Source organism: Lepeophtheirus salmonis, chromosome 6, assembly GCF_016086655.4.
Source record: "Lepeophtheirus salmonis chromosome 6, UVic_Lsal_1.4, whole genome shotgun sequence".
Classification (NCBI taxonomy): domain Eukaryota; kingdom Metazoa; phylum Arthropoda; class Copepoda; order Siphonostomatoida; family Caligidae; genus Lepeophtheirus; species Lepeophtheirus salmonis.
Window position 1 is genome coordinate 49,991,609 of NC_052136.2, and position 13,291 is coordinate 50,004,899.

The following is a 13,291-nucleotide window of genomic DNA, read 5'->3' on the forward strand; positions in this document are numbered from 1 at the left end:
ACCATTTCTAGATTGAAAAACTAAACATTTCATGACCACCTGTAGTAGAAAGAATTGAATATTTTTTATCTTTTTTAACCCTATAATACCCACTACATTAAAGCAATGTCAATTTATATATAGTTATATATATATATATAAATTAGAATCTATATCCTTTTCTAAGATTTTTTGATGAGGCAATACGTTTGCAACACTTGGAGGTCATAAGTAAAAAAGTTGCATTTTTTTAATGATTCATTTGATTATTTATTTGGAATTTAATACATGAACTTTTTGATCAAAATAATTGTTAACTTATTCAAGTCGAGGATACTAAAAGCCACTTAAGAAATATGGTCAGGGTTGTCTTATAAAGTTAAAAGTTGCTTGCCACCATTAAACTAAGTTTTCGGACTGGTTTTCAAAATTGAAATATTCCACATAGTCAGATTTAATAGAGTGTTTTGTTGTAAACAATGACATGATCATTTGCATTTTTTTAGAGGGCCTCTAAATTGATTTCCTAGTTACATAATAATATTTATGAAATCCCTTTTTAAGTTGTATGTCGAAAATAACCTCAATCCCTGAACTCGATTAAACCCGTATTTTGTGTTGTTTTTATCTTTAAATAGAAGGTGAAGAGATATAATGAAGATATTCTGTAACTATACTGATTGATCTCATATTTCAAACCCAGTAATTGGGTAAAGACGTAAACATAAATCATTGTTATAGGTCATTAACAATTGCAGTAGGAATTAATGGCCAGTGGAGTTTTCATACGACAATACCATTGGGTCAATTGGACCTGTTTACTCTTTGGTACATTTGTTTGCTTTCTTCAGGAAAATAGGTTTTATGATGAGGTGTCTTCCTTAGCAAAGTACGATCTATGTATGGCTTGATTCATTTCCGAAAGAACAAAATTAGAAGATGATTAAAATAAAATGATACAATTTATAAATATGAATTTAAATATAATTATGATATTTTACCTACACTAATGTTATTTTAAATGTAGAAGACACTCTTCTTTATAGCAGTAATTTATTTTCTCCACCACCCCAATCATATAACAGGCACTTGATATTAACAAAAGTATTAATTCAGGTGTACCTATGTCTTGCTTTCACCTTCTCTTTGTGCTCTTTTTTTCATAATTCATTAACTCTACTAATTACATATTGGAGAAACAACGTGGAAATTCAATTTTGTAGACTATTTGGACAAAAACTTGAAGTAGTTAAACTTTATTATTTGTAAATAAGGGTGTTTCGATTACTTTATTTATTCTATAACAGGTTTTTTATTTTTGTAAATTATTTTAATGGTACCATAGGTATTATATAGGCTATGTTTTGTGTTTGTATGAATATAATTATAATATTAGACTGACGAAATAAAAAACCTTCCTTTCAATTAATATATAGAGATAAAAACAAAATAACAAACTTATGGGGATTGTATGGCTGTTAAATTATAATTACAATCAATGAAATAGGTCAAATTAAGTCTGTTGGTATTTTAAGGGTAAAAACATGATTTATTCATGGCTAACCATATGTTGATATATCCCATACGAGTATATTTATAGGTTATAATTACGCATAAAGCCCTAAAAATATACTTATATACGATTAGTGCTATTATAATAAGAACTAAGAAATTTTGAATCATAAAAATTATTATTTTTTTCAAAGAAAACTGTTTTATTTCAAAGCAACAAAAGTGGCTCCAGGAGATTTTTAGATTGAAAGTTACCTAATAATAGAATGATTTTAATAAGGTATATAGCATGTTATGTAAAGAGGAGGACCTTGTATATAGTTAATAAACTGTGTGTATGTATCAGCAATAAAACAGATTTTTTTTTTAAATTGGGTGAAGTACGACACTTTTAAACCTATGTACATATTTTTAATTGAATTAAAAATGAACAAAATACCCTTATTAACAAAATGAGATTGTAAGTTTGCTTTGTTTTTGGAACATAGTAAGTCCTAAATCTTTAAAAAACATTAGGTAAACAATAAATGCATTTCGAAAATATAAATATTTAACTAATAAATATATGTTTTCAAACTTTAAGAATATATCAAATATCTACGATTATTCTCACAAAAGTAATAATTCTCTATACAACTCTGTTTTTACAAAATTTGGAATGTATTTTGATATTTGCTCGACTAAAAGTATAGTTCTAAACGATCGTTATGTCTTAATATATGCAAAATTTGATAGTGTTTCTATCGAAAACAATTTTCAATCATATATTTATTTAATTTTTTGTCACTTTTTTGGAAGGGGTTCAGAAATTAGAGGGTTATTGGCAGCCCTATATTTTTATGTCGTACTAGAGGTATTGGTTCCAATACCAAATGTGTATATCATCGTTTTAAATGAGCAAAAATCCCAGTATTACTATGTTACTTGTATGCAGAGCAACACTACAATTAGAAACCCTTTTCTTATCAATAAAGCACCCTAATCAATCCATTTTAAAAGAGAACTTTCGAAAAAATATTTTTTTGCACTTCTTATCAAATAATTTATTCACATAATATGCATTTTAACGAATAAATCAATAAATTCAAATTGAAATGATTTTTTAAATACCATTTTCTTTATTCTCTTTTGATTAATAGCTTAGTTTTATTACTTACCTAATATATGGAGTAAAAACGGCACTTATATATAGATATGGATGTTGATTTATTAAATATGTGTATTCAATGCAGCTGTAACTTTATTCTTTATTTTGTTCATACTATAATTTAGAATACAAAAACAACGTCTCTAAGTTCCCAATGACTCCTGACAAAAAACATACTAAATAAACTTTCATTTCCTTTTTTAATAACGTGTATTGCTTTTTTTTTCAAGTCGTCGCGGCTCTCCGATCTTTCTTCTTTTTTTTTTACTCCATTTCATTACTATTTGACTCACCTTAGGTTAATAAACCTACCTTTTCAAATTATAATATAAGTATTATTTATAAAGATTTATTAATTCAACATGTACTTTTTTTCTGAGATCCCTAGTGAATTTCATCATTTCATAATTATGTTTAGATTAATTATAGAATTTTTGAAAGGAATACTTTTTTAAATGGAGAAAAGAATTAACTCCTAATTCTTTTTTATGTCCATTAACTATATAGCAAACAAAAAAGTTTGAAAAATATGTTATTTTTAACTCTATGCATTTGTCTGATAATAAATAAGTGATAATATGGACATATTATGCAAAAATGTAGTTAGAATTGTAAATTATGAGCATGTAAATATGTAAAAAAAGAAACCAACAATCATCACATAGGTAGCCCTGATGATATGAAGAATGTTTCGGAGAAAAGTAGCTAGCTAAGGCATAACGTTTCATAAGACTAAGTACAAGTAACTATTAGAGTATGGTAATAAACACAAATACTACTCCCTTCCCGGGGGCGTCCGCAGGGTCCAAATCTATTTATGGTATTAATTTTGTTGAAATTCTAATGTTAATTAAAAAATTATATCTTACTGAAGTTTAAAATTATAGTGTTCCGATTTTAATGAACTACTCCACATTACATAATGTTATCCTTTTAACTTATTTTTATTGAATCATTACTTTTAAATAATGTTTTTTTTAATTATCATATGCGGGTTAAAATTAAGTTTTGAAAGGAAAATCAGCTTTTAAGTTGTACAAAGTTATGGAATATTTTTTCTATTTTATTGATATATGCTCTTGGTTTATCGTTTCATAGAATATTGGACAATATGTAACTATTTCTTCTAGAGAAACACCACTGGAAAACTTAATCAAAAGTGAATAATCCAAGCATAAATCAAAGTATTTAAGTGACATATGTTAGTTTACATCATAAGAAAGTGATGCCTGCCTTGAAATATTGAATTGAATTGACAAACAAAGATGATAATATTATTATTCATATTGCAGATGGTGTAAATTATTTTCTCTCTGTATAAAAATAAAAATTGAAAGTGATTATGTAATTAATTAAACAGAAAATTATCACGGGAATTTCAAACATGCTGTTTTTTATGAAAAATTTTTGATTCTATTTTTTTTTTTTTTTTGTTTTTGGGTGGAGATTCAGAATCTCTATTTGAAAAATTGAAATTCAGTGGTGGTCGCGCTGTTTTGCACCATTCATTTTCCAGGAAAGCTCCACTTTTGAGCTTTAATAAGCATAGCTAAGTTTTTTTTGTTTTTTTTTGTGCAAAATGTCAGTAATGATATTTTGATCCCGACGGATGGTATCACGTGGGTAATCCTTGTAAATAACCCGAGCTCATATTAATTATTGTACTTTGCAACGAGCATGGTGCTAAACCCAGACATCTCTTTTTTTTTTTTTTTTTTTTTTTTTTTTTTTTTTGTACATATTTTTGCCTGAAAAAAAAATAATGTATGCAACTTTTCCTGCAGATTTCGAATTTGGACTTCAAATTCGATGGAAAAAAAAAACAACACAAATTTTACAAATGTTTTTTAATTTTCTTACAAAGTTTGTATAGTTCAAATACACGCACCCAAAACTTTGCCTTTGTTGTTCGGCAAAAAGAAAACTTCTAGATACGTCTAGCTTGTCAATTTTTTGCACAGAGAAAGTTAAGAGTTCAAATTTTGATATGAGAAAAAAAAAATTGCTGTAGAGAACATTGAGCTTATTCTCAAATATTCAAATAACTCCAATAGCATCTCCTAAAACCTGTTAAAAATCTGAAATTTCGTCATTTTTATTCGATTTTCTGAATCAACATCTCAAAAACATATATCTTATGAATTTTATCACTTTTAAGCTTCTTGTTCTTGAAGCTGAAAATACTCAGAAACGCACGCTATACTTAGCTATGGCCTATGATAAAAATATTTTAATAAACTTAATTTTAACTTTCTGAAATTTCTTTAGTCTATTGAAATATTGGTAACTAGTACAAAAGTGCTGGAAGAATTACAGTGAAGTAAATAGTTTTCAATTTTTTCAAAACTGTCGAAGCATACCGTCAATCAAATTATTATTTTATTTATTTCCATTATAGGAGAATAAACATAAAAGAAAATGTCTGGAAGATTTAAAGGATGGTTCCTTACAATAATAGTAGATAATATCCTTTTTCTTTAAGACCTCGGATCCTACTCTGACCTGGTTATGTCAAAAAAAAAAAAAATTTACAATAAATATTTCTTTTTTCATTAAGATTGATATCAGTATGCAACAAAATGAAAATTTTGGGGCCTCCAGAGGCGGATTCCCATATTTATCAGTATTATTTAAGTCATAGAATACGAATTTGACCATTAAGCTTTCAAAGAGTGTAGTTAAGGTTTTTAAAAAAAAATCAAATTCTTAGGGTATAACTATGATTCAGAGCCATATTTGACATGAAAGACCTATATAGATGGTTAGTTTGTGTTGAATATAGATTACGATATTATTCCGTGAAAAAAAATTAAAGCGTTTTTTAACAATAATATTGTTTAATATGATTAAAAATTTAAATATAAGGGAATTAAAACAGGATTATAGATTCTTTATATTCAAAATCATTGATTAATTGATAGATATATTACGAATTCCATTTTTCTGCCCAGGTTAATTTTTTAATATATTTGCACTCAATCTAAATACCTTATTTAAAAATATTCCATAATAAATATTAAAACAAAATAGACCAAAAATCAATCAAAATTTACCTCTTTTTAATTGCACTTTTTAAAAATTAAAATGTAATGTCTATTCTATAATTTCAGCTAGGAGATAAAGCACTTGAAGAAAAAAAATTATTCGGTTCTAAGCAAGGTACTTCATTTTACTCCCTTTTTTAGAGGTTATATACATTTTTTATTAATTACAATCGAGATAAGTTAATAAATAACTCATTTTTCAAATGCTGAATATTTGTATCAATTTGTTATTTTCTTAGATTTTCATCGATATAGCTCATTCATGCCCAAATATGGCGCTGAATCGTAGCAATACCCTAAAAACATGATTTTTTTCAAAAGGCTTTAAAGGCCAAACCTGTAGAGGTTGAAAGTTTTAATGATCATTTTCGTGTTCTACGGCTTTAATAGCAAAAATTAATATGGGGTTTAGCCTGTGTGCAAAACTATTGCTGCATGATGTTTTTTTCGAAACACTACTACAGGACAATTTCATGGCTATAAGTACCTATTTTAAACACCATAAGGTGTAATATGGACAACTAGGGATGCAAGTCTTAAGCATTATAATGTGTCCCATTTTGGTTGTCGTTGGAAACCTGACAATAATTTTTTTTTACATTTTTTTTTCATTATTATTCTTTCAATCTTCAGGAGGTTAAAATCAAAGTATAAAATAATAAATGACAAAGAATAACGTTGAGGATTTGTTGGGGAGTTTTATAGGTAAGCCCCTGTTGGACTCAAAATAGAAATAGGGATAGAAAACTCCTGCCCATGTTTTGCTTGATACAAAGTAGGACTTTTTTTATTTCCGTCATGTTATAGCTGCTTGCAGTTAATCTATTGAAACGTCAAGAAAGCTAAACTGCTCTAATCTTAAACATTCCTTAAATTTTCAGGGATGTCACCATAATTTTCGGGGTTTTTATTATTTCAATTTGAAGCCCTAAATATAGCATAGATTATATAAAGTCTAATTTATTCATTATATAGAATAGAGGATATTATGAACGAATAAAAGTTGAGAATGACTTATTTTTAGTATTACTACATACTTTTGAAAGTAAATATCAAAACACAGAGTAAACATAAATCAATATTGTTGTTCATGACACCCATTGTTTTCCTTAGTCTACAGTTTGCAGTAATAGATAATAGACTTTCTTTAATTAAGCTATACTATGGAATTATTATTGAATAACACTGTGGAACTGATGAATTGAAGCCAAGAATCAAATGTACCATTCATGGCAGAATCCATAACGGATTTATGTTTTTATTTGGATCGTCCGGTTCAAAAAAATCTAAGATACTAGTAATTCGGTACTATTATCGATTAAAGTCATGTTTACAATTAAGATAATCACCAAATTAAATATACGAAAAATTAAACTGATGATAAAGGTTGTTTTTTTATAAAAGTGTTTTTATTGATTTACTAACTTGTTTTAAAATTTAAACAGTATTTCCATTTTTAAGCTTTAAAATGATACAAACAACACTCACTCTTCTTTAAACCCATATAACTTATATCCTTCATAGTTATAAGAAATATCATAGCTTATATTATAGAAAAATATTCTATGTTTAATTTCAAAAAATAAATAGATATGAATATCCAAATATTTTTGTAAGATTTTAATGATTTTATTTTTTATGGGGGTATACCAGAAAACGGACAACATTATCTTAATATTGTTATTAATAATATTTTATTATTTATAAGAAGATATTTTGATTATCATATAGAATACAAATGAACAGCTAGCTACGCTATGAATAAAATATTACTAAGCCACATTATAATTTAGTTTTATATTTAATAGAATTTAAATATTATGAAATATATATATTTATGTAATTCATTTTAAAAGTTTTTGAGAAATTATATGACAATGATAGTCTGGGAGGTAGATCACTTAAATTATTACTTAGATTATGTTAAGTAATCTTTTTCTGGGATTACTTAATATTAAAAAATAAATAGTAGTCGCTGTGATTGATTTATTTTGCTAACTACTAGATGATTTTGGGATTGTTTATGAAAGGTTTCATGATACATTTTTTTTTATTATTCCCTTGATCTAATGCCATACCTTTATTTACATCACCTTTTATACACTAACATATTTTATAATTTATAAAACAAATATAAAAGCATATACCAATACATATTTCAAATTAAACCAATGTAGAACAACATCATTTAAAAGAAAAAGAAAAATAAAATAAGTCATCTGAGTCCCTTTATCACTTTGCTCTCTATAAATCGATAGAGGGGATAACACCTCAGAGGTTTATGTCTCCTTGGGCCCTTTTCGCATATATAATTTATTGTACCTTTGTTATGATGGCGTAAACAACATATTCTTCTGTTCCACTATAACCTAAAAACTCATCATGCCCGGTCTTGACCTTAAATGCATCCAACAAAATTGTAAACTCTCCCATACAGATGCTTCAATATATCACATTGCGTAAAGAGATGACTCTTCATTTCACTTACTTATTGTAAAAAGGACAAAAGACCCTCCCATTCGAAACTTTGAACCCACTTCCATTGTTCCTGAAAGTAGGCGATACTAAAGCCATTTTTCAGTCGCTGACAAATGTTTTGTTTTTTATAGCTATAATGCTACCAGACGCATCTCTTTGTATTTGTCTCCTCTCCAGGTATCCAAGAAAAGGGGACATGGTTGGCTTTTTTTTTTCAAATAAACTATCATGCGTTTAGAATCTGAAGCGAGGATTTGATATATTATCCCATAACTGGCACAAGGATTTTCTAACAAATAAAAATAATTTTCCTCTAAGAAAATTTTGAGAGTTTCGCACAAAAACTCTTCAATGTCCAACATTTTCCTTATCCAATGAAAATTTAAAACCTTCTATATCTCTGAAATACTCAATACAGATGAACCTCACGTATTTATTGGTCCGTGTAGCCTCTGGTATGAAATATTCTTATTTTCCTTTTGCTGGAGGAATGAAAGCTCTATCTCATTTAATTTTTTTGTTGTTCTCTCATCATATGGAATGACCTTCATTAGGTGGATTATAGTTGCCTTTAATGTTTTATACTTTAATCTAGGTCCCACATATTTAGGTTCATGCCAATGAAAAAGGAGCTTGCCCTTGCAATTCGTCCGGCCATTCCTTTTTTCTTTTTCTGGCATCCTGAATTTCCCACCCAAGATCCAAGTAGTTGAATATCAGTTGAAGTCTGGAAACTTGGCCAGTCTTTTCCTATAATACCTTAATAATAACTCAGTATTCTTGTCTTTCCATCATTAATATTTAATCACGATATGTATGAAACCCCTCTTAGAAGTACCATGATCATTTTTATTGATCTTATACTATCCAAGGGTTTCCACTTAAAACCAATGTTAGACCGTCAGCATAACAGAGACATTTTGGATGTATTGGAATATATGAGAAGCCTATTATGTTGTTGTTCTTCTGGATATCTTGATGTAAAGGTTTTTTTATTCAGTCTTTCCATTCTTTGCTCCTTTTTTTACCACAGGGTGGTCCATCGAAATCCGAAAACTTACTAATTCAATAATTAATGATTTAAATTAATTCATATTTCGATATATTAAAGCATAAGCAATTTTTTAGAAAACAAAATAAACTTGAGCTCTCTACTTATGTACAAGTCGTGAAAATGACCAATTAATGTGATCGACAAAATTCCATTCACGCACTCCAAACAGTTGGGCGTCTCCAGGACCACCGTCTACACCGTCAGCAAGTCCGAAACGTTGGAAAGCAAGAAGAGCTCCGTCAAAAAGTCAAAAATGGACCCGGAAGATTTAAAGAAAATAGGACAGGCAAATCCCCTCCATGAGGGCCGATAAAAGAGATCTCGGGGCTCACACCAGAATGTCCAGAGAGCTATCAAAAAAGTGAACAACTTTTGGGCATATGTAGAGGGGAAGAACTGCAGTGCCCTTAATCCAATTGCCGAGTTCATGCACTATCAGCCATCACTGGAATGCCATGACTAAGGAATAAATCCACAGCGGGTGCCAGGCCTTTCGCCACCACCTGGAAGCCATCAATACAGCTAAGGACGTCTAAATTAATGATAACACATCTGTTTATATCATTAATTTTGTTGAAACGATATCGTTAATTAACAAAATTATATCTCGTTAAATTTTAAAATCCCAAGTGTTAAGATTTTAATGGACAACTTGGTATTTTCTAGAGATATCGATTACTCCATACGATGTTACCTCACTAACACTAAGGAAAAATGGTTCCAAATTTCTTTCACCAAAATAGTACCAAGATATGTAGTCACTAGAAAAATTGGGCTAAAATTGTATTTGCTCATTTTCATAAATTAAAACAAGCAAATACACATCATTTCATGGTCAGTCGATTTTTCTGTTTCTTTCCACCACATCTGTGTTCAACTATGAATGTTGATTGGTTCAATTCAAATTATTTCTTGTTAAGCTATCAACTATTCCCAGGAAGTATTGAATGATAACTCCATAGTTCCGAATAATTGTCTAACCAGAGGTGTCTGCAGGATTATATTTTAGGGAGGGCTGGGTTTTATGATTTTTTTTTTGAAAAAAAAAATCTAATAATTAATAATTTTTTATTAAATTTCAAATATTAATTTCTTTTGAAAAATACCCATAAATCCATAGCTAGTCAGAGAAAAGTCAATGTTTTGAGAAAAAAAATTCAAAAATAAAATTTTGAGGAAATAATTTTGCAAAATTGAGTTTCAAATTATATATTTTTTGCTCTGCTACATAATTAATCAGAATGACTCACAAGGGAGATCTAACTAGAAAAGCCAATTAAAATTGAACAAAAAAATGACTAGGTGCTGGCCGTTTCGTTTTAAAGAAAATTGAACACATGAGCTTATGCAATGTTAACAAGCAGAATTGCAAACTGGATGTTATAACTCTGATAACGTTATGAACTAAGAGGATCCCAAATCATACTGTAGAGAACATCCAAGTCACTCTGAACATCTCAGACAGTGAATAGCTGAGCTAAGAAATAAGTTGATTTTTGGTAGAATTCAAAACAGTCTTTTTCCAAGATAAATTAGTGTCTTCTTGTATAAATGAGGCCGATTGAATACCATATAATAAACGATATAAAGTTTTTTTCCATACAGAATACAAAAAAATAAATAATAGAAACTCCAGCTTTTGTTATTTTCTATAGAAAATTTAATATTAATGTATTGGTTGAGAGTAAGCTATTTAGTATATGGACAAATCAATATCGTTAATTTTTGCATACACGTTTATATTCCTATGAGTCATATTTACAAAAATCCAAGAATATAAGAGCGTTTAATGCACCTTATTGTTCGTTTCATTTGCCATTTTTCACATTCAAATAAAGAAGATGATACTAAAATACAGGTTACTGCAACTTAAGTGTGGGAGGGCACGGTTGGCGTGGTTTCATTCTAGACACCAGATTTTAAATTTTTTTTTCAAAATATATGTAGTTAGTCGCTTTCATACGTTGAAGTATTGAGTAGTGCGTTCGCCATCTAAAATAAATATTTCCAAAAAATGATTTGACATGATATTTTGTACAAAATTAATGGTAATTTAGATCCTCGGTTTTTATTCGTGCAACTTTTTATGAAAATTAGTGAATTATCTCAATTTCTAATATACAAAAAACGATTTTTTTTAATTCATTGTTATAATTTTAAAAATTTGCAAAATAATTTCAACACAAAAATATCAAATGGTATAAATGATGTATAGAGTGAGTACCATGAGATTTGGTGTGAAACAGGAATTTGAAATTAATGTAGTTTGTTGCAATAATGTCATTGGAGCAGGGTTTATACCAGAAAAATCTAAATATTTCAGAACTTTGTAAAATCGGCAATTATTAACTATTTTATCAACAAATTATCTAAAATAAAGAAATTAATTTGTTGGTAATTTTTTTTAAGTGTTTATTTTACAATTTATAATATATCAAATAAATACATCATGACATTTTAGGAAATTACATATAGTAAAAATATAAATAAACATTGTAATTTAAAATTAGTTCCCAAAGACTTCTTTTGTTACAAAAGTACGCTAAAAATCTAAAAAATAAAAAAATAAGATTGACACAAAAATAATTCCAACAGCAAAGAAAAACATAAAATACCAAAAGAGTCAGAAATATAAAACTAAGTATCTAGGATTTTTCTATTAAATACCTTGATAATATGATTTAAAAATTTTATGCATTTCATTGAGTTTTCTGAAAAATACCGTATAATATCCATTGTTAAATCGAACGTCAATTTATTGTCCTTAAGTATTTTCAATTCATAAGTCATGTAACGTGACGCAGTCGGGATAAGGTTACCTCTTAACTCACTGCCATCTGTTGGTCCCCTCCATGTCAACATTTTTGTAGTATAAGACTCCCAGTTAAGTAAGCCGAACCCGACTGCTTGAGGAGCCTTCTTCAAAAGAATTAACTTATTTTTTGGAAGCCCAAAAAAAAATTATGGCCTAGGTATGGTTTTGTGAGGAGTTTATTAGACCTTCTTAGTTTCATTAAACAAACTTCCTCAATAACAGCAAAAAAGGAACAACAGAGTGAAACAACTTACTACAGCCATTGCAATAAAAATTAAATGTTATACCCACTTGAAATTGGGTAGTGAATTTTCTGCCATCGGCAATTCTTTCAGTCGAATTCATTATATGGCTTGTCCAATCGTCCTTCAAACTTAGAATACGTATATATTTCCGACACACCCTTGGTACTTGGTAACTTTTTTTTTTTGCCTTTTGGAAAAAAGAAATGATGTAATTTCGTTTATCACAGGTTTTTCATTTATTGTCACTAGTATGACTGAAAAAATGACAGTCTAGGATGAGAGTAAAGTTTACCTTACGATTTTTTACTCCTTTTTTTTAATTCAGATTTTAATGTAATTTTTTTAATTTCATATAGTGTATTTTATCTATATAATACATTATAAAATATTTTACAATTGTTATATATTTAAAGAGTTTTTCTATGGACATTTTATATAAAAATTATTATTAAATATTTTATAGTTTTTACATTTAATCATAAAGACATTTTAGAATTTTCTTTGGTATAGCGTCCACAAGTAGGTGTCGAGCAATCATAACAAATTGTTATTGTCATATTTTTACAACCCTGAACAAATTGAGAGTTTTTTCATTTTTTTGGTATTTCCAAACTACATAAATTTCCCCTGTCTTCTTTCTACATACATTGATACGAGCTGTTCAGCTAGCCTAATGATTATTTTTTTCTCGTCGGATTTCTGCTTCCGAGGAGCTAAAAATTAAAAATGCATTTATTGTAGCAATATCAAGAATATTAACTACGGAAACTACCAGAATTGTTTTTGTTATCATGTCTGCGAATTTGTTTATATATAAAACTCTAGAATAACTTCTGGTTCCTTCTTAGTAGAATGTCCATATATTTGTGAATCAATATGCATGGTTGATACTAGATACACATTTTTTTTACATTGGTATCATACAAAAATTGCTTTAAAATTGGTGTCTTCAAAAAAATTACTTGCATATATACCATTCTATTCACTTTCACCATATCAATATTTAGTTCCTTCTGA

General features: G+C 28.3%; 1 protein-coding gene across 2 annotated transcripts in view; it reads right to left on the minus strand.

Annotated features, from left to right (window-relative positions):
* LOC121120798 (uncharacterized) overlaps positions 1 to 2,816 on the minus strand; it is a 107,919-nt gene extending 105,103 nt beyond the window's left edge. For both annotated transcript variants that reach the window (XM_071889643.1, XM_071889644.1), the window contains exon 1: positions 2,649 to 2,816. The gene's annotated coding sequence lies outside the window, so the exon portion shown is untranslated. The remainder of the gene's footprint in view (positions 1 to 2,648) is intronic.
* Between the last annotated feature and the right edge of the window lie 10,475 nt (positions 2,817 to 13,291).